Source organism: Tamandua tetradactyla, chromosome X (assembly GCF_023851605.1).
Source record: "Tamandua tetradactyla isolate mTamTet1 chromosome X, mTamTet1.pri, whole genome shotgun sequence".
NCBI classification, from domain to species: Eukaryota; Metazoa; Chordata; class Mammalia; order Pilosa; family Myrmecophagidae; genus Tamandua; species Tamandua tetradactyla.
Window position 1 is genome coordinate 123728046 of NC_135353.1, and position 23302 is coordinate 123751347.

The 23302-nt window shown below is 37.9% G+C and overlaps 1 pseudogene; it reads left to right on the forward strand.

Annotated features, from left to right (window-relative positions):
* The window catches only part of LOC143672069 (calcineurin subunit B type 1 pseudogene), a 40738-nt pseudogene extending 26643 nt beyond the window's left edge, over positions 1-14095 (forward strand).
* Positions 14096-23302: the final 9207 nt, after the last annotated feature.

The following is a 23302-nucleotide window of genomic DNA, read 5'->3' on the forward strand; positions in this document are numbered from 1 at the left end:
AAGAGGGAACCATTTAGGAAAGGGCTACAGAGTCCATGCAGCCCAGTCCAGAGACGTTTGGAGATGAAGAAATTAAATGCCCCTGGGAAGCTTTATGAAACAAGAAGCAAGGAGAGAAAGCTAGCAGACATCACCATGTGCCCTCCTAGCTGAGAGAGAAACCCTGAACATCATCGGCCTTTCTTGAGTGAAGGCAAACTCTTGTTGGTGCCTTAACTTGGACATTTTTATGACCTTAGAACTGACAAATGGAAACTTAGTAAAGTCTCCCTTTTAAAAGCCATTATGTTTCTGGTATGTCACATTATAGCAGCTTGCATATTAGAACATATGCCATATCTAATTCTTTTTCCTCTTTTTATTTTACTGACAGTTCTCTTTTACACTCTTCTCCAGACCTCTCTCTCCTGCCTTTTCATATAGAAAAAGTATGTCTCCCTTTAGTATTTCTTGTCAAGCTGGTCTCTTAGTCACAGATTCTCTCAGTGATTGTTTGTCTGAAAATATTTTAACCCCCCCCTTATTTTTTTACATTTTTAATGCTTTTTGTGAAAAACATTAAAAATGTAGCAACTTTTTTTGTATAAAAACTTGTGAAACTTAACATATATACAAAAAAGGATCAAATTTCCAAGTACTTTTTAAATTAATTATTATTATTATTTTTTGCATGGGCAGGCACTGGGATGGGTTAGCGAGAACTCTGCCACTGAGCCACCATGGCCCGCCCTCCAAGTACATTTTAACAAGTAGTTATAGAATAGATTTTAAAATTTGGTATGGGTTACAGTTTCATGATTTTTCATTTTTTCTTCTAGATGTTCCCAGACACTGGAGACCAACAGAAATGTCAACATAATGATTCAGCAGTCATACTCATTTGTTAAATCCTATCTTTTCTGTTATACTCCTCCTTCTCTTTAAATAACATATTGTTCTGATTTGCAAGCTGCCAGAATGTGATATACCAGAAATGGAATGGCTTTTAAAAAGAGGAATTTATTACGCTGCAAGTTTACATATTCTAAGGCTATGAAAAGGTCCAAATTAAAACCAGGCTATAAGAAATGTCCAATCTAAGGCATCCAAGAAAAAATACCTTGGTTCAAGAAGGATAATGATGTTCAGGGTTTCTCTCTCAACTGAAAAGGCACACAGCAAACATGGCATGTCTGCTAACTTTCTCTCCAGGGTTCTTGTTTCATGAAGCTCCCCTGGGGGCATATTCCTTCTTCATCTCCAAAGGTGTCTGGCTATGTAGCTCTGTGGCTCTGTAGATCTTTCCAAAATGTTTCCTCTTTTAAAGGATTCCAGTAAACTAATCAATACCCACATGGAATGGGTGGAGTCACAGCTCCCTCTAATATAAAGGCTAATACCCCCCAATTGAGTGTGTCACATGCCTGTGGAGATAATCTAATCAAAGAAACAGCTGCCTCCACAAGATGGATCAGGATTAAAACATCGCTTTTCTAGGGTACATAATCCTTTCAAGTCGCAAACATATATACACAAAAGCAATAAATTTCAAAGTACATCACAACAATTAGTTGCAGAACAGTTTTCAGAGTTTGGCATTGGTTACAATTCCACAATTTTAGGTTTTTATTTCTAGCTTCTCTAACGTACTGGAGGCTAAAAGAAATATCTATATATTGATTCAGCAAATATAGTCATTTGTTAAACCCTACCTTCTCTTTATAACTCCACCATTTGATCTTTCTCTCACTCTTTATAGATGTTGGGGCTATGCCCATTCTAACTTTTGCATGTTGTAAGGGGTTATTGATAATATGGCATAAGGGGATGGAACTAGTTGATATTCTGGAAAGGATAGCCCCTCTGCATTTCAGGACATATCTGGTCCAGGGATCCATCTGGAGATTGTAGTTTTTTAGAAAGTTACTCTAGTGCATGGAACCCTTGTAGAATCTTATATAATGCCCTATGTATTCTTTAAGATGGGCAGGAATGGTTTTGGTTGGGGGTTGGCAAATTATGATAGATTGCAATGTCTAACTGAATTATGCATAAGAGTGACCTCCAGCGTAGCCTCTTGACTGTATTTGAACTCTCTCAGTCACAGATACCTTATTTGTTACACTTCTTTCCCCCCTTTTGGTCAAGTGGCATTGTTGATCCCATTCTGCCAGGGCCAGGCTCATCCCTGGGAGCCATTTCCCATGCCACCAGGGAGACTTTCATGTCATGTCCTACATAGGGGGAGGGCAATGGTTTCACTAGCAGAATTGGGCTTAGAGAGAGCACGGCCACATCTGAGGAACAAAAGGTGTCCTCCAAAGCTGAGTCTTAGGCATACCTATAGGTAGGCTAAGCTTCTTTGCTACACACATAAGCTTCACAAGAGTAAGCCTTAAGATCAAGGGATTGGAAGTTCTGGGTACATGGCCAAATAGGTTAGATCGAGTTCAGCCCTGCTCCAAGGAAAAGTTAGAGAAGGGATGGGAAGGTGACTGAGATGGTGATTCAAGAGTGCAACTGACCAGGGAGAGTCTTCTGCACTACATAAGGTGGCCCTGGTTGAAAAAGCTGAGGAACTGAGAAGCAGAAAACGGGCATAATGTGGAAGTGTGGAGCCCACAGGAGTGCACAGATGGAGAGATGAGGAATAGGAAGTAAGCCAAGCCACGTTCTTTGAATGCACTACCTTCATCAATACAGCCCTGTGACTGGTGACTCACCCTACTCCCCACCCACCTGAACTCTGTTACCCACACTCCAAACGCCCCTGCCACACCAACCCCCAATGGGTGTACACGCCCTATACCCCCCCTGAGTACAGCCCACCCACCTTTCCTGCACCCCTCCCAAGCACTACTCCTCTCTCCCTGCTCCCTGGAGGCTGTTGCAAGCACATAAAGGCTGCAGGCACATAGCTCCATACCCAGGCTACACCCACCCCCTACTTACAGTGTTGCCCAGCCTCACTCCACCCTCCCTGAGCTCTGTGCATCAGTTTATGGGACTCCTAAACCCACACATGTCCTTCAGCTCTGGAAACATCAGTTGACAGCACTCCTAGACCTGCACATGAGCACAGTCCACAGCCACACTTCCCAGCTCTGAGAAAGCACTGACTTGTGCAGCCAGGTCACATCCACACCCAGCCCATGAAGGCATAGCGCTGACCCACTCTCATAGCTCTGTGCATGCACACAAAGGGCCCCACACCCTAGACCAGTGCACACCAGGGTTACACCCCTGAGACATGTGCACCCACAGAGCTACATCCTCCTTGGCCACTGGGCACCCACATTCACAAGCACTAGCATAACATCCTCAACCTGCACCTATACCTGCAACACAATACATAACTGCACTATTGTGCCCCACCCCATACCCTACATCCTGCTACACATCCACCTCGTAAACAGAAGTCTTTAAACTACTGAAGGAAATCAACTCCCAAAGTAAATCAATCAAGATATATACATGCAATGAAAATAACAAAAGATCACTAAGCATATCACCAAGCAGACAGATATAGCCCAGCCTAATGACCAAATTAAAACACCAGAGGAGACACAGATGTTGGATCAACTAATCAAAGATGTTAATATAATTCTACTTAATAATAAGTGGGATCACTAATAACAGAAAGGAGATCAAGAAGACAGTAAAAGAGCATAAAGAGGAATTTGGAAGAATAAATAGAAAAATAGCAGGTACTACAGAGATCTACAGAGATTAAAGACTCTGTTGACCAAAAAAAAAAAAAAAAAAAAAATAGAGACACACAACAGCAGATTTGAAGAGACGGAAAGAATAAGTGATATAGAGGATAGGATAACTGACTTCAAAGACTCAAAAACAGGAAATGGAAAAATTTGAATTTGATCTCAGGGAAATGATGGACAAAACAAAGTGCTCAAATATGAGAATCATTGGTGTCCCAGAAGGAGAAGAGAGGATTAAAAGGCTAGGAAGAGTAGTTGAGGATATAATGGGAGAAAACTTCTCAACCCTTTTAAAGGACATAAATATACAAGTCAAAGAAGCCCAATGAACTACAAACAGAATAAATCCAAACAGGCCTTCCCCAAGACACATACTAATCAGTCTGTCAAATGTTGAAGAGAAGCAGAAAGTTCTGAAAGCAGTAAGAGAAAAGCAATCTACTTCATACAAGGGAAAACACATAAGTCTGAGTTCAGACTATTCAACTGGCACCATGGAGATGAGAAGACAGTGGGATGATATATTTAAGATCCTGAAAGAGAAAGACTTTCAGCCAAGAATTCTGTACTCAGTCAAATTGTCCTTCAAAACTGAGGGATAGATTAAAATTTTCACAGACAAACAAATCCTGAAAGAATTTGTCAACAAGAGTCTGGCCCAACAAGAAATACTACAGGGAGTTCTGCCAGTTGAAAAAAAAATGCAGGAGAGGGAGGTCTGGAGGGGGGCACAGAATTGAAGAGTACCAGTAAGGGTAACTTAAAGAATAAAAAGAGGAAGAGGGAAAAGAATATATAGATCTGACAATTAAAATAAAAAAGATAAGCTGGTGGATTCAATAAATGCCTTTTCAGTAATAAGTTTGAATGTTAATGGACTAAATTTACCAATTAAAAGATACAGATTGGCAGAATGGATTAAGAAATATAATCCAGCTATATGCTGCTTACAAGAGACTCATTTTAGACACAAGGATACAAATAGATTGAAAGTGAAAGGATGGAAAAAGATGTTCCATGTAAGTTGTAACCAAAAGAAAGCAGGAGTAGCTATCCTAATATCGGAAAAAAATAGACTTTCAATGTAAAGACATATCATAAGAGACAAATTAAAGGGACAATTAATTAAATTAAAGAGACAATTCACCAAGAAGATATAACAATCATAAATGTATATGTTCCCAACCAAGGAGCTCCAAAGTACATGAGAGAGACATTGGTAAAAAGAAGGTAGCAGTAGATGCTTCAACAATAATAGTAGAAGACTTCAAGATACCACACTCCTCTATAGATAGAACAACCATACATAAGATCAACAAGGAAACAGAGAAGTTAAACAACTTGATAAATGAATTAGACCTAACAGACATAATAGGTCATTGCACCCCGGAACGCAAGGATATACATTCTTCTATAATGCCCATGACACATTCTACAGGACAGATCATATGCTGGGGCACAAAAAGGCCTTTATACATTTTAAAACATTGAAATTATTCAAAGCGCTTTCTTTGTTCACAGCAGAATGAAGCTGGATCTCAATACCACCAAAATAATGAGAAAATTCACAAATATATAGAGATTAAATAGCACACTCTTTTTTTTTATTAATTAAAAAAGAATTAACAAAACAATTAGAAATCATTCCAATCTACATGTACAATCAGTAATTCTTAATAACATCACATAGTTGCATATTCATCATTTCTTAGTACATTTGCATCGATTTAGAAAAAGAAATAAAAAGACAACAGAATAAGAATTAAAACAATAATAGAAAGAAAAAAAACAAAAAAAACAAAAACAAAAAACCTATACCTCACATGCAGCTTCATTCAGTGTTTTAACATAATTGCATTACAATTGGGTAGTATTGTGCTGTCCATTTCTGAGTTTTTATATCCAGTCCCGTTGTACAGTCTGTATCCCTTCATCTCCAATTATCCCTTCTCTTTTTTTTTTTTTTTTAATTAACGGAAAAAAAGAAATTAACCCAACATTTAGAGATCATACCATTCTACACATGCAATCATTAATTCTTAACATCATCACATAGATGCATGATCATCATTTCTTAGTACATTTGCATTGGTTTAGAAGAACTAGCAACATAACCGAAAAAGATATAGAATGTTAATATAGAGAAAAAAATAAAAGTAATAATAGTAAAATCAAAACAAAACAACACAAAACAAAACAAAAACCTATAGCTCAGATGCAGCTTCATTCAGTGTTTTAACATGATTACTTTACAATTAGGTATTATTGTGCTGTCCATTTTTGAGTTTTTGTATCTAGTCCTGTTGCACAGTCTGTATCCCTTCAGCTTCAATTACCCATTGTCTTACCCTGTTTCTAACTCCTGCTGAACTCTGTTACCAATGACATATTTCAAGTTTATTCTCGAATGTCCGTTCACATCAGTGGGACCATACAGTATTTGTCCTTTAGTTTTTGGCTGGATTCACTCAGCATAATATTCTCTAGGTCCATCCATGTTATTACATGGTTCATAAGTTTATCTTGTCTTAAAGCTGCATAATATTCCATCGTATGTATATACCACAGTTTGTTTAGCCACTCTTCTGTTGATGGAGATTTTGGCTGTTTCCATCTCTTTGCAATTGTAAATAATGCTGCTATAAACATTGGTGTGCAAATGTCCGTTTGTGTCTTTGCCCTTAAGTCCTTTGAGTAGATACCTAGCAATGGTATTGCTGGGTCGTATGGCAGTTCTATATTCAGCTTTTTGAGGAACCGCCAAACTGCCTTCCACAGTGGTTGCACCCTTTGACATTCCCACCAACAGTGGATAAGTGTGCCTCTTTCTCCGCATCCTCTCCAGCACTTGTCATTTTCTGTTTTGTTGATAATGGCCATTCTGGTGGGTGTGAGATGATATCTCATTGTGGTTTTGATTTGCATTTCTCTAATGGCCAGGGACATTGAGCATCTCTTCATGTGCCTCTTGGCCATCCGTATTTCCTCTTCTGAGAGGTGTCTGTTCAAGTCTTTTTCCCATTTTGTAATTGGGTTGGCTGTCTTTTTGTTGTTGAGATGAACAATCTCTTTATAAATTCTGGATACTAGGCCTTTATCTGATATATCATTTCCAAATATTGTCTCCCATTGTGAAGGCTGTCTTGCTACTTTCTTGATGAAGTTCTTTGATGCACAAAAGTGTTTAATTTTGAGGAGTTCCCATTTATTTATTTCCTTCTTCAGTGCTCTTGCTTTAGGTTTAAGGTCCATAAAACCACCTCCAGTTGTAAGATCCATAAGATATCTCCCAACGTTTTCCTCTAACTGTTTTATGGTCTTAGACCTAATGTTTAGATCTTTGATCCATTTTGAGTTAATTTTTGTATAGGGTGTGAGAGATGGGTCTTCTTTCATTCTTTTGCATATGGATATCCAGTTCTCTAGGCACCATTTATTGAAGAGACTGCTCTGTCCCAGGTGAGTTGGCTTGACTGCCTTATCAAAGATCAAATGTCCATAGATGAGAGGGTCTATATCTGAGCACTCTATTCGATTCCATTGGTCGATATATCTATCTTTATGCCAATACCATGCTGTTTTGACCACTGTGGCTTCATAATATGCCTTAAAGTCAGGCAGCGCGAGACCTCCAGCTTCGTTTTTTTTCCTCAAGATGTTTTTAGCAATTCGGGGCACCCTGCCCTTCCAGATAAATTTGCTTATTGGTTTTTCTATTTCTGAAAAATAAGTTGTTGGGATTTTGATTGGTATTGCATTGAATCTGTAAATCAATTTAGGTAGGATTGACATCTTAACTATATTTAGTCTTCCAATCCATGAACACGGTATGCCCTTCCATCTATTTAGGTCTTCTGTGATTTCTTTTAGCAGTTTTTTGTAGTTTTCTTTATATAGGTTTTTTGTCTCTTTAGTTAAATTTATTCCTAGGTATTTTATTCTTTAGTTGCAATTGTAAATGGGATTCGTTTCTTGATTTCCCCCTCAGCTTGTTCATTACTAGTGTATAGAAATGCTACAGATTTTTGAATGTTGATCTTGTAACCTGCTACTTTGCTGTACTCATTTATTAGCTCTAGTAGTTTTGTTGTGGATTTTTCTGGGTTTTCAACGTATAGTATCATATCGTCTGCAAACAGTGATAGTTTTACTTCTTCCTTTCCAATTTTGATGCCTTGTATTTCTTTTTCTTGTCTAATTGCTCTGGCTAGAACCTCCAACACAATGTTGAATAATAGTGGTGATAGTGGACATCCTTGTCTTGTTCCTGATTTTAGGGGGAAAGTTTTCAATTTTTCCCCATTGAGGATGATATTAGCTGTGGGTTTTTCATATATTCCCTCTATCATTTTAAGGAAGTTCCCTTGTATTCCTATCTTTTGAAGTGTTTTCAACAGGAAAGGATGTTGAATCTTGTCGAATGCCTTCTCTGCATCAATTGAGATGATCATGTGATTTTTCTGCTTTGATTTGTTGATATGGTGTATTACATTAATTGATTTTCTTATGTTGAACCATCCTTGCATACCTGGGATGAATCCTACTTGGTCATGATGTATAATTCTTTTAATGTGCTGTTGGATACGATTTGCTAGAATTTTATTGAGGATTTTTGCATCTGTATTCATTAGAGAGATTGGTCTGTAGTTTTCTTTTTTTGTAATATCTTTGCCTGGTTTTGGTATGAGGGTGATGTTGGCTTCATAGAATGAATTAGGTAGTTTTCCCTCCACTTCGATTTTTTTGAAGAGTTTGAAGAGAATTGGTACTAATTCTTTCTGGAACGTTTGGTAGAATTCACATGTGAAGCCATCTGGTCCTGGACTTTTCTTTTTAGGAAGCTTTTGAATGACTAATTCAATTTCTTTACTTGTGATTGGTTTGTTGAGGTCATCTATGTCTTCTTGAGTCAAAGTTGGTTGTTCATGTCTTTCCAGGAACCCGTCCATTTCCTCTAAATTGTTGTATTTATTAGCGTAAAGTTGTTCATAGTATCCTGTTATTACCTCCTTTATTTCTGTGAGGTCAGTAGTTATGTCTCCTCTTCCATTTCTGATCTTATTTATTTGCATCCTCTCTCTTCTTCTTTTTGTCAATCTTGCTAAGGGCCCATCAATCTTATTGATTTTCTCATAGAACCAACTTCTGGCCTTATTGATATTCTCTATTGTTTTCATGTTTTCAATTTCATTTATTTGTGCTCTAATCTTTGTTATTTCTTTCCTTTTGCTTGCTTTGGGGTTAGCTTGCTGTTCTTTCTCCAGTTCTTCCAAATGGATAGTTAATTCCTGAATTTTTGCCTTTTCTTCTTTTCTGATATAGGCATTTAGAGCAATAAATTTCCCTCTTAGCACTGCCTTTGCTGCATCCCATAAGTTTTGATATGTTGTGTTTTCATTTTCATTCGCCTCGAGGTATTTGCTAATTTCCCTTGCAATTTCTTCTTTGACCCAGTCGTTGTTTAGGAGTGTGTTGTTGAGCCTCCACGTATTTGTGAATTTTCTGGCACTCTGCCTATTATTGATTTCCAACATCATTCCTTTATGGTCCGAGAAAGTGTTGTGTAAGATTTCAATCTTTTTAAATTTGTTAAGACTTGCTTTGTGACCCAGCATATGGTCTATCTTTGAGAATGATCCATGAGCACTTGAGAAAAAGGTGTATCCTGCTGTTGTGGGATGTAATGTCCTATAAATGTCTATTAAGTCTAGTTCATTTATAGTAATATTCAGATTCTCTATTTCTTTGTTGATCCTCTGTCTAGATGTTCTGTCCCTTGATGAGAGTGGTGAGTTGAAGTCTCCAACTATTATGGTATATGAGTCTATTTCCCTTTTCAGTGTTTGCAGTATATTCCTCACGTATTTTGGGGCATTCTGATTCGGTGCGTAAATATTTATGATTGTTATGTCTTCTTGTTTAATTGTTCCTTTTATTAGTATATAGTGTCCTTCTTTGTCTCTTTTAACTGTTTTACATTTGAAGTCTAATTTGTTGGATATTAGTATAGCCACTCCTGCTCTTTTCTGGTTGTTATTTGCATGAAATATCTTTTCCCAACCTTTCACTTTCAACCTATGTTTATCTTTGGGTCTAAGATGTGTTTCCTGTAGACAGCATATAGAAGGATCCTGTTTTTTAATCCATTCTGCCAATCTATGTCTTTTGATTGGGGAATTCAGTCCATTAACATTTAGTGTTATTACTGTTTGGATAATATTTTCCTCTAACATTTTGCCTTTTGTATTATATATATCATATCTGATTTTCCTTCTTTCTGCACTCTTTTCCATATCTCTCTCTTCTGTCTTTTTGTATCTGACTCTAGTGCTCCCTTTAGTATTTCTTGCAGAGCTGGTCTCTTGGTCACAAATTCTTTCAGTGACTTCTTGTCTGAGAATGTTTTAATTTCTCCCTCATTTTTGAAGGATAATTTTGCTGGATATAGGAGTCTTGGTTGGCAGTTTTTCTCTTTTAGTATTTTAAATATATCATCCCACTGTCTTCTAGCTTCCATGGTTTCTGCTGAGAAATCTACACAAAATCTTATTGGGTTTCCCTTGTATGTAATGGATTGTTTTTCTCTTGCTGCTTTCAAGATCTTCTCTTTCTCTTTGACCTCTGACATTCTAACTAGTAAGTGTCTTGGAGAACGCCTATTTGGGTCTAATCTCTTTGGGGTGCGCTGCACTTCTTGGATCTGTAATTTTAGGTCTTTCATAAGAGTTGGGAAATTTTCAGTGATAATTTCTTCCATTAGTTTTTCTCCTCCTTTTCCCTTCTCTTCTCCTTCTGGGACACCCACAACACGTATATTTGTGCGGTTCATATTGTCCTTGAGTTCCCTGATACCCTGTTCAAATTTTTCCATTCTTTTCCCTATAGTTTCTGTTTCTTTTTGGAATTCAGATGTTCCATCCTCCAAATCACTAATTCTATCTTCTGTCTCTTTAAATCTATCATTGTAGCTATCCATTATTTTTTCTATGTTTGCTACTTTATCCTTCACTTCCATAAGTTCTGCGATTTGTTTTTTCAGTTTTTCTATCTCTTCTTTATGTTCAGCCCATGTCCTCTTCATGTCCTCCCTCAATTTATCAATTTCATTTTTGAAGAGGTTTTCCATTTCTGTTCGAATATTCAGCATTAGTTGTCTCAGCTCTTGTGTCTCATTTGAGCTATTGGTTTGTTCCTTTGACTGAGCCATATTCTCAATCTTTTGAGCGTGGACAGTTATCTTCTGCTGCTGGCGTCTGGGCATTTATTCAGATTTCTCTTGGTGTTGGACCCAGCAAGGTTGTAATATTTTTCTGTGAAATCTCTGGGTTCTGTTTTTCTTATCCTGCCCAGTAGGTGGCGCTCGTGGCACCCGTTTGTCTGCGGGTCCCACCAGTAAAAGGTGCTGTGGGACCTTAAACTTTGGAAAACTCTCGCCGTCCTGGGGGTTCGCTAGCCGAAACGGCTTGAGCCGGCCCGGGGTCCGAACGCAGGGAGGGTTGCTGGTCGCCGCAGCCAGGGAAAGAGCCCGTCCGAATTTCCTAGTCGGCCCTGGGCAACAAGCGTGGCGGGAGGGCGCCAGTGGCAGCGGCCCGCCCGAGAGAGTGCACGTTCCCCAGAAATCACGGGTTTGGAAGTGGCCTCCCCCACCCGTCACCATTCTCCGCGGCCTGGGGGTTTCCGATCCAATTCTCTCAGTTGGTCCGGGGGCTGCGCGTGGTGTGGGCGCCAGCCGTCTTTGTTTCAGGGGACCGCCTCTCCAATTCTCCCAGCCGGCCCGGGAAGGGGGAAGGGAGTAACTCCGGCCGCTTGCCACCCCGCCCGGTAAGGCCCGCGCGCCTCGGCGATCTCACCCGAGCTGCTTCTCTCAGCCAGCCAGCCGTTCCAGGATGGGGTACGCTGTCTTTTTTATCTCTGTTGTGGCTTTGGGCGCTTTCTGTATCGTTTCTACTCCCCTAGTAGGTGTCCTGGAGAAGAAACTAAGATCCGCGCGTCTTACTAAGCCACCATCTTCCAGGAAGTGAAATAGCACACTCTTAAGCAGTCAGTGGGTCAAAGTCGAAATTGCTAGAGAAATCAGTAGCTATCTGGAGATGAATGAAATTGAGAATATAACTTACCAGAACTTATGGGATGCAGCATATGTGCTGGGTGGGAAATTTATTGCCCTAAATGCCTATATTAAAAAACATGAAAGAGCAAAAATTGAGGACTTAACTGCTCACCTGGAGGAACTTGAGAAAGAATAGCAAGCTAACCCCAAAGAAAATACAAGAAGACAAATAATAAAGATTAAAGCAGAGTTAAATGAATGGGAGAATAAAAGAAGAATAGAATCAATAAAACCAAGAGTTGGTTCTCTAAAAAAATCAGTAAAATTGATGGGCCACTAGCAAGACTGGCAAAGGAAACGAGAGAGGATGCAAATAAACAGAATCAGAAATGAGCAGGTGTGTGTTACCACAAACTGAAGAAATAAAAGAAAGCATAAGAGGGTACTATGAAAAACTATGCCAACAAACTAGACAACTTAGGTGAAATGGACAAATTCCTGGAAACACACAAACAAGCTACACTGACTCAGGAAGAAAGTGAATATCTCAACAAACTGATCACAAGTAAAGAGATTCAATCATCAAAAATCTTCCTACAAAGAAAAGTCCAGGGTCAGATGGCTTCACAGGGGAATTTTACCAAACATCCAACAAGAACTAACACCAATCCAGCTAAAACTTTTCCAAAACATCGAGGAAAAAGGAACTCTACCAAACCCATTTTATGAAGCTAATATCATTTGAATATCAAAACCAGGTAAAGATGCTATAAGAAAGGAAAACTAAAGGCCAATCTCCCCAATTAACATAGATGCAACAATTCTTAATAAAATATTAGCAAATCAAATCCAACAACACATTAAAAGAATTATTCACCATGACCAAGTGTGGTTTATGCCACAAACGCAAGGATGGTTCAACACAAGAAAATCAATTAATGTAATACAGCACATTAACAAATCAAAAGGGAAAAAAATCACATGATCATCTCGATTGATGCTGAAAAAGTATTTGACAAAACTCAGCATTCTTTTTTTAATAAAAACACTTCAAACGATAGGAATCAAAGGTAGCTTACCCAATATGATAAAGGGCACATATGAAAAACTGATAGCCAGCATTGTACTCAATGGAGAGAGACTGAAAGCTTTCACTCTAATATCAGAAATGAGACAAGGATGCCTACTGTCACCACTATTATTCAACATTGTGCTAGAAGTTCTAGCTAGAGCAATCAGGCAGGACAAAGAAACAAAAGGCATCCAAATTGGAAAGGAAGAAGTAAAAGTTTATTATTTGCAGATGACATGATACTATACTTGGAAGATCCTGAGAAATCTACAGCAAAGGTACTTGAGCTGAACAAAGTCAGCAAGGTGGTGAGATATGAAATTAATGTAAAAAAATCAGCAACATTTCTATACACAAGCAATGCCCTGAGGAGTCAGTTAAGGAAAAATTCCTTTCAAAACAGCAACTAAAAGAGGTGCCTTGAGGTTGCGGGTCAGTTGGAGCCACTGCAGTGAGTCAGTCACTGCTCCAGCGGGAGAGTAAGGCTGCAGCACGAGAGCAGCCTGGTACCCCTTCCTCTCTCTTCTTCTGTCTCTCTTCCCCTTCGCGGTCTCTTCCCATACCCTCAATCTCTGAATCTCCGCCCTAATATCTTTTCTCCCTACCCTGCCTGCTCCCTCGCATGCCCAGTCACTCCTCTGGAGCCGCCTCCCTTCCCCCACCCCTCCACAGACGGCCTCCGGAGGGCCGCATCCACGCTGCTACTTCCTTGCCCGAGCCAGGCTGAGCGCCAACACTCTTCTCCGACTGAACAAGCCGCGGACCAGTCGAGCAAAGTGGGAAATGAGGCAAGTTATCCTTTGGAAATGTGCTCACACTTTGATGCTGATGAAATTAAAAGGCTAGGAAAGAGATTTAAGAAGCTTGATTTGGACAATTCTGGTTCTTTGAGCGTGGAAGAGTTCATGTCACTGCCTGAGTTACAGCAGAATCCTTTAGTACAGCGAGTAATAGATATATCCGACACAGATGGGAATGGAGAAGTAGACTTTAAAGAATTAATTGAAGGAGTCGCTCAGTTCAGTGTCAAAGGAGATAAGGAACAGAAGTTGAGGTTTGCTTTTCTTATCTATGACATGGATAAAGATGGCTTTATTTCCAATGGGGGAACTCTTCCAGGTGCTGAAGTTCATGGTGGGGAACAATCTGAAAGATACACAGTTAGAGCAAATTGTAGACAAAACCATAATAAATGCAGCTAAGGGTGGAGATGAAAGAATATCTTTTGAAGAATTCTGTGCCATTGTAGGTGGCCTAGATATCCAAAAAAGATAGTGGTAGATGCGTGACTCTTTCTTAAAGAGTACTATCCAACACTTTTGGTTTCTTCTTCATCTCTGATAAGATCTGCTCAAGATGTCCAGCAATGCTTTCTGTGTATTTAAATGGAAAAATTTTTCTCTGTGAAGCCACATTTTCCAACATGAGCCTCATGAAGCCAACGAAGTGTTACTGAACTCTTATTCTCTCAATAACTCAGTGTAGCACTTTAAAGTCTGAAGGACAGCAAGATGAAAAGAGCATATGGAGAAGGGGAAGGGGTTGGCTTTTTAATTTATTTTTCTTCATCTTTTATAAAAAGAAAGTATCTATATATACATATTTAAATATATATAGAGATATATGTAGCTTTCTATATATGTAGTAGATTGGCTTTAATTTAATATACTTGATTCAGAAACAAAATGATAGAGTACAAAAGTGCTAAGCAGAACATAAAAGTTCAAAATCATGGATATATGCATCCTTACTTTTATTCCACACAGTTTTATACATAGATAAAAGATTGTACAATTTGAGCTGGGCATTCAGCCAGCTATTTTCCTTTTCCTCTGCTTTCTCCTTTGTGAGATTGACAAAGCATTTGTTAACGTCCTATAATTTTCCTTAATTGCATTTTTGTAACAAAAGAATCTGTAACTTTATTTATACCTACAAATATATATATCCAGGGATTATGTCTCATTGCTGAGCAGCTTTTAATATATCTCTGCCTGAGAGAGTATAGTTCAGTGCTATTGCCAAGAGCTAGTTCTTGTGTTCATATAGTGATTGCACAAAGCTGATGGCTCTTTTTCTTTGTTACTTCATTCTAGGAGCCATGAAGTTTATTAAATGTCCCTGAGTAAATGTAAGTTATATGCAATTACTATTTTAAACAAGAAGACCAGAAGCTGTCTGAGGCAATCGTGATTAATCTTATGCATTACTTAATGAAGAATACCTGAAGTAATTACATAACTGCTTAGAATATCCATTTTATTTTTGTTTCAGTACATGGTTAAATGATCTGTCATTAAACTTACATTTGAACCATAAATTTCCCTTCTGTGTTTCAGAAACTTGCAACTAATTTAAATAACTGGTGATATTTAAGGTGCATGTACAGATCTCAACATCCACACATATTTGTGATTTAAATAGGAGAAATCCTGTTATCTATATGCCACAGAAAAGCAAAATTTTATCCAAATTTAATTTAAATTCCATTCGTTCTTTACCACAGGCATAGAGAGTACATGACAGTTTTCTTCCTTTATTTGCCCATATAATTCATAATGAATAATAATTTAATAAATTTGTTTGGTATAAAAGTAGCGTGTCATGTTCCACCACTTTGATCTTATCCCTACCCTTTTCTGCAAAGGTCCTATTGGCTGGAAGAAAAACATTTTGTTTAGTTTTCTAGGACAGTAGTCTTTCCCAGTAGAGTTTTCTATTTAAAAAAAAACTGGTTTTGTAATCATGAGTGGAAAGGGCAGGTTGAATCAAGGTGAATGAATCTTAAATTTTGCACACCTGCCTACCATCACTGTTCCTTCACCTTATCATGGGTTCTGTCTGTGAGAGAAAAATCCCGGTGCTTGGTGTCTGTTCTAGTTTGCTAGCGTCCAGAATGCAACACACCAGAAACAGATTGGCTTTTAATAAAGGGGGATTTATTTTGGCAGTTCTTCAGAGGAAAGGCAACTAAGTTTCAACTGAGGTTCTTTCTTATGTGGGAAGGCACAGGATGGTCTCTGCTGGCCTTCTCTCCAGGCCTCTGGGTTCCAACAACTTTCCACAGGGTGATTTCTTTCTGCATCTCCAATGGCCTGGACTGAGTTGCAAGTGCTGAGATGAGGTATGCTGAGCTGCTTGGGCTGTGCTATGTTGAGCTCTCTCATTTAAGCACCAGTCGCTTAAGTCAAACATCATTCATTGCAGCAGGCATGCCTCCTAGCCGACTGCAGATGTAATCACCAACAGATGAGGTTCATGTACCATTGGCTCATGTCCACAGCAACAGAACTATGTGCCTTCACCTGGCCAAGTTGACAACTGAATCTAACTACCACAGTGTCCTTGCATGACATGGAGTTTTGCATGTAGATCGATTTAAAATGTACCTCGTTTACATAATTTGCATAATTAAAAAAAAGTTGTCAAATTTTGGAAATGTTAATGTTCAAACTGAAAATCTCCACTACATGTAGCTTTCTTCCTCTGGATCAGTATGTGACTTACAATCTCAGCCAGCAATTTGATCTGTTCCAGTGTCAACTGCCATGTGCTCTGCTTCAAGGGGGAACTGTCTTTTGTGAATTTTTTGTACATAAGTATTTGTTAACAAATATTTTAGCAAATGCTGTCTATTTTTCTTGCTTGTGCATATCTTGGCTGGTGTTACAGAAAATAGTGCAAACATTATTTCCTTACTGGAGAATGAGGGTTTTTTTCTTTTTATAGTTTGTGTGTATGAGGATTGGGGGGTTCAGTTTATGTTGACTGTTTAGTTTTTCTTCTGCCTGATATATCATTTTGTTGGATCTTTAGAAAACTTCATACTGTATGAATAAAAAAATAAAATATTTGAAACTTGCTTGAGGAAAAAAATAAAATAGCGACTAAAAGAATCAAGTATTTAGAAATGAACTTTACAAGGGATGTAAGGACTTATACACAGAAAACTACATAACAGTGCTAAAAGAAATCAAAGAAAATCTAAATAGGTGGAAAGGCATTCTCTGCTCATGGATAGGAAGGCTAAATATAGTTAAGATGTAAATTCTACCCAAATTGATCTACAGATTCAACACAGCACCAATCAAAATTCCAACAACCTACTTTGAAGACTTGGAAAAGCCAGTTACCAAATTCATCTGGAAGGGAAAGAGACCCCAAATAGCTAAAAGCATTTAAACAGGAAGAACAAAGTGGGAGGATTAACACTCCCTCACTTTAAAACCTATAATAAAGCCACAGTCAGAACAGCATGGAACTGGCACAAAGATAAAAGCATTGACCAATGGAATCAAATCAAGAGTGCAGAAATAGACCCCAAATCTATGGTCAATTGATTTTTTAAATTTATTTATTTATTTTTATTTTATTTATTTTTTATTAATTAACGGAAAAAAGAAAAAAAAGAAATTAACCCAACATTTATAAATCATACCATTCTACATATGCAATCAGTAATTCTTAACATCATCACATAGATGCATGATCATCGTTTCTTAGTACATTTGCATCGGTTTAGAAGAACTAGCAACACAACAGAAAAAGATATAGAATGTTAATATAGAGAAAAAAATAAAAGTAATAATAATAGTAAAAACAAACAAACAAAAAAAATAACCAGACAGACCAAAACAAACAAAAAACAAAACAACAACAGCAACAAAAAAACCCTATAGCTCAGATGCAGCTTCATTCAGTGTTTTAACATGATTACTTTACAATTAGGTATTATTGTGTTGTCCATTTTAGAGTTTTTGTATCTAGTCCTGCTGCACAGTCTGTATCCCTTCAGCTCCAATTACCCATTATCTTACCCTGTTTCTAACTCCTGCTGGACTCTGTTACCAATGACATATTCCAAGTTTATTCTCGAATGTCGGTTCACATCAGTGGGACCATACAGTATTTGTCTTTTAGTTTTTGGCTAGACTCACTCAGCATAATGTTCTCTAGGTCCATCCATGTTATTACATGCTTCATAAGTTTATCCTGTCAACTGATTTTGACAAGGCCTCCAAATCCTCTGAACTGGGTCAAAATAGTCTTTTCAATAAATGGGCATGGAAGAACTGGATATCAATAGCTAAAAAAATGAAATAGGACCCCTACCTTACACTCTATATGAAAATTAACTCAAAGTGGATCAAATACCTAAATATAAGAACTGGCACCATAAAACTTCTAGAAGAAAATGTAGGGAAACATCTTCCAGACCTAGCAATAGGAGGTAGCTTCCTAAACTTCACACCCAAAGCACAAGCAACAAAAGAAAAAAATAGATAAATGGGAACTCCTCAAAATTAAATGCTTCTGCACCTCAAAAGACATTCTGAAAAAGGTGAAGAAGTAGCCAACTCAATGGGAGAAAATATTTGGCAATCAGATATTGGACAAAGGTTTGATATCTTGTATACACAAAGAAATCATACAACTCAAGAACAAAATAACAAACAACCCAATTATAAAATGGGCTAAAGATATGGATAGGCATTTTTTATGAAGAGCAAATACAGATGGCTCAAAAGCACATGAAGAGATGCTCATGTGTATGTGTGTGTATGTGTGTGTGTGTGTGTGTGTGTGTGTGTGTATATATAACCTGATATTTAGAGATAAGAATGAAGCTGATCAAGTTGGGATTAAGGTAATTCAGAACGCAGGGGTAAGGAAGAAAATGTCTGTATTTTAGATCCACACATATTCTCTGAGACCAAAGGAGGAAAGGTTTATTTGGTCTGGAACTGAAATTTTCTGTAGCACATAATCTAACTCAACCTATCTGTATAGATCATTCGGACAAATGAAACGCAGGGAGTCAGAATAAGAAAGAGGTCCTTTAATCCTGTATAGCTTAATGTAATGCCTGGATACACCTTAGGGTATATTAAGCAGATAATCAAAAAGTATTGACAAAGTCCCTTAAAGGATGGGAGAAGATATATGGAAATATTAAACTTTACCATCAGGAAGTTCTCTGATACTTTGTCAAACTATTGGGACACCCAAATCAATAGGCCATGCTCTTGATCTTGAGGCTTACTCTTGTGAAGTTTATGTAGGTAGCGGAGAAGCTTAACCTATCTATAGGTATGCCTAAGAGTTCCTTCTGGAGGCCCTCTTTTGTTGTTCAGATGTGGCCTCACTCTCTCTAAGCCCAACTCTTCAAGTGAAATCATTGCCCTCCCTCCTACATGGGACATGCCATCCAGGGGTGAAAGTCTCTCTGGCAATGTGGGAGATAACTCCTAGGGATGAATCCAGACCTGGCACCATGGGATCAACAATTACATCCTGACCAAAATGGGGGAAAAGAAGTGTGACTAATAAAATATCAGTGGCAGAGAGAGTTCAGATAGAGTCAAGAGGCTACTCTAGAGGTTGCTCTTACACAAGCCTCAATTAGACATTGCTACCTATCATAACCTGCCACTCCCAACCAGGGCCATTCCAGCCAATCCTAAAGAACACCTAGGGCAATATATAAAATTCTACAAGTGTCCCATGCACTAGTGTAACTTTCCAGAAACCTAAAAGCTCCAGATGAGCCCCTGGGACAGATAAATCCTGAAACCTAGAGGGCCCAGCCTCTCCAGAACATCAGATAGTTCCATCTCCCTACCTCATATTAGTGATAGCCCCTTCCAATGTGAAAAAGTTAGAATGGCCATCACCCAAACACACCTAAAGAGAGGGATAGAAAGATCAAAGGTGATGGTGGAGTTATACAGAGAAGATAGGATTTAACAAATGAACGTGATTGCTGAATCATTAAATTGATATCTCTTTTAGTCTCCAGTCTTAGAGCAGCTAGAAGTAAAAACCTTAAATTGAGGAATTGTAACCCATATCAAATGCTGAAATCTGTTCTAGAACTAATTGTGGCGCTGTGCTTTGAAATTTATTGCTATTTTGTATATATGCTATTTTTCAGAAAAAAGAAAGAAAAAAGTCAATTGCAGTGATAGCTTCCTAGCCTCCTATATTCTGGAGCAGTTGGGAGCAAAAATCTGAGGGGATCATATGGTAGCCCATGACAAACTCTGGGATCTGTCCTGCAATGACTTGTTGAAGAGTGCTTTGAAAACTATTGCCTTTTTTATTTTTTTGCTTTGTATATATGTTATACTACGCAATAAAAAAGTTAAAAAAAAAAAAAAAGATCAAGGTCTTGGTCTACTGATTTTGATGCCCCTAATGTTTGGCACAGTATCTGGTGTTTCCCCAATGGTAGAGTTTAATAGTTTCATAATTTTTCTCCCTTCCCTTAAGGGAATTTGCAAATGCTTTTTGATTATCTGCTTAATGTATTCTGGGATGTTTCCAGGCATTACATTAAGCTATACAGGATTAAAGGCCTTCATTCTTGTTCTGGACTCCCAGTGTTTGGATTGTTTAAATAGTCTATCCAGATAGGTTGACTTAGATTATGTGGTACAGAAAATTTAGGTTCTGGACATAGTAAAACTTTCCATATTTGGTCTCAAAGAGTAGATGAAGTTTCCCACTCATTTCTTAAGGACAGTTTTACTCTTGGTTGACAGTTTTTCTCTTTTAGAAACTTAAATATATCATACCTCTGCCTTCTTGCCTCCATGGTTTCTGATGAGAAATCCACACATAGTATATTGGGCTTCCCTTGTATGTGATGGATTGCTTTTATCTTGTAGCTTTCAAAATTCCCCCTTTGTCTTTGATCTTTGGCAATCTGATTAGTAAGTGTCTTGGAGTATGTCTATTTCAATCTATTTTGTTTGGGGATGCTGAACTTTTTGCATCTGTAATTTTATGTCCTTCATAAGAGATAGTAAATTTTCAGTGATTATTTCCTCCATTAGTCTTTCTCCTCCTTTTCCCTTCTCTTCTCCTTTCTGGACACCCACAATACATACATTTACATGCTCCATGTTTTCATTCAATTCCCTGAGACCCTGCTCATAATTTTCCATTCTTTTCCCTATCTTTTCTTTTTTGTGTCTGATTTCTGATGGCCGGTCCTCTGGTTCACTAGTCCTTTCTGCTGCTCCTTCAAATCTGTTATAAGTCTCCATTGTTTTTTCATCTCTTCTATTGGGCCTTTTATTCCCACAAGTTCTGTGATTTGTTTTTTCGAACTCTTGATTTCTTTTTATTTGCCCAATGTCTTCTTTATATCCTCCCTCAACTCATTGATTTGATTTTTATGAGATTTTGCATGTCATTTCAAACATCTTGAATTAGTTGTTCCAACTCCTGTTTCTCATTTGAAGTGTTTGTTTGTTCTTTTGAGTGGGCCACATCTCCAATTTTCCTAGTGTGATTTGTTATTTTTTGCTGGAATCTAGGCATTTGATTTCCTTAATTAGTTTATTCTGGAAGCTGTTTTCACTCTTTTACCTATGGTGTTTTCGCTGGATTGCTTTGTTCTTGATCTGTTCTTTGACATTCAGTTCACCTTATTCTAGACCTCTAGCACAGGTTATTTGATCAGAATTTTTCAGTTTTTGTTTTTCTGCCTATATGGAACCTTTTTTTTTGCAGCGGGTCTCCTCTGACATTATAGACTCAATGATGTTTTCCTAGACTAGGCAGGCTGTGTGTCTCAGGAGGAAAGAGAAGCTAGGATATGTTTTCCTCGAGGGTGATACCCATTAGGTTGTCAGAGTTTCTTATGAAGCCTCTAGACTCTGTGCTTTTCCTATCCTGCCCAGAATATGGTGCTTCTCTGCCCATAGCTTCCCACAAGCTTCAAGTGATTGTGGTGCCTTTAATTTCAGCAAACTCTCCCTGCTAGGGGCATAGTTGAGATAGAGGTGAGTTTGTAGGATGGCTTTCATTGCTTCTGCTCTCCGGCTCCTGGAGCTAAATTCCTTGAGGGAAGGATTCCACTTGAGCTGGGCCCCACCCCCTCTTTCTTGGGGAAGATTCACACTTTAGGAAATTAACCCCTTTCACCTGACTACTTACTTTGTCTCTCAGACAAACTTTAGTTCCACCCTTGCCTGAGACAGTGCTGGAGGCTGAGAATTCATTTCAGTTATATCTAATGAACTTTTAAGAAGTTACAAAAAGAGCAAAAAATCCTTTTCAGAGCCTGACCCTCACTCCTTGGGCTTGTCAATCAAGAGTTTGAGTTGGTACATGGTTCTTTTTATCTTCAGGCTCTTATGTGCCCCCTTTTCTTTGGGTTTAACCCTTTTCCAGTATTTTGTGCTGTCCAGTTCAAAAAGCCTCTGGTTAGTTTTTTTTTCCATCAGACCACCCTGTCTCTGCTGGGGCAAAGCTCCTAGTTCTATTAGTGCTTATTCCAGGTTTATCTGTGCTGGGGGCCTGTTTTTAGTAGTCAGAATTTGTTAATTAATTCAACAGTTGGAGCTTGGTTGAGCTAAGCCCTTGCTACTTATAAAGTCTATTTCCTTTCCCTTTTGGAGCCAGCTTGCCATGCCCTTGGGTGAGGGATGCTGGTTTCCACAACTGGGGGTGCTTATAGTTCTATGTGGGATCTCAGCCATTACACCTAATCCATACTGGTGTATGCTGTGTGTCCAGTCACTGATATTCCCTCAGCAGTTGCTCTGTACCATTCCTGGGTATTTGCTAGCTGCTCTGAAAGATGAAGTAAATTCCAGACCTCACTATGCTGTCATCTTGCCCCACCTCTACATTTGAATTTTAAATATACTTAATAGTAATTATTTTTCTTTGTTAGAACATAATTGGTTTGAAAAAGAAAACTAATTCAGAATAATAATAATACTAGTGCAAAATTGGGAATAGATTTTGCTCATTTAAAGTGCAGAAGTGAAGCATGAAATAAGATTGGTTTTTATGACTTTGTAAGAAAGAAATTCCAAAATTGAATTTGAATAGCAGCATTACCAATTTAAATGTCTAGAAAAGGAAAACTGATTATAACAAATAAATTTCTAATATATATGTTTTAAAGTACTGTTTTGTAGTCATACTTTAAATAAAGCAATAACATCAGGTCCCCACATTTTATGAATGCAATTTTAAACTAGCATTATTTACCTGATTTAATCATGAAATTTAAAATTCTGTGCCATGGTATGTATTGAAATTCAAACCATTTTAAAATGTGACAAATGAACTTCATGTAAGTTGGGAGAAGTTCTGGTACTAAAAATTGTGATTGTTTCTTATAACATAGTCTTCTTAGTATTGAATCCCTCTACCAAGAGCGCCTTCCTAAGAAGATTATGTCATTATTTACCCTTAACTTCTACAACCTGTGACATTAGATTTTTAAAGTGCTTTAGGTGAACTATGATTCTATAATTTTTCTAATCATTTAAAAATGGTTAACAGATTATACATGTACTAATGCTTTTATGAAAAATGAGACAAGTAAAGTTGATGGTATTCTTTACATTTTAACTGAATGGAGCAGTTCTTTGTAATAACAGTTATATATTGAGGAAATAAAACACTAACTTAATGTGTATTCAGTTTAAGTGGTTATGTATTTTTAAATTGCCAAGA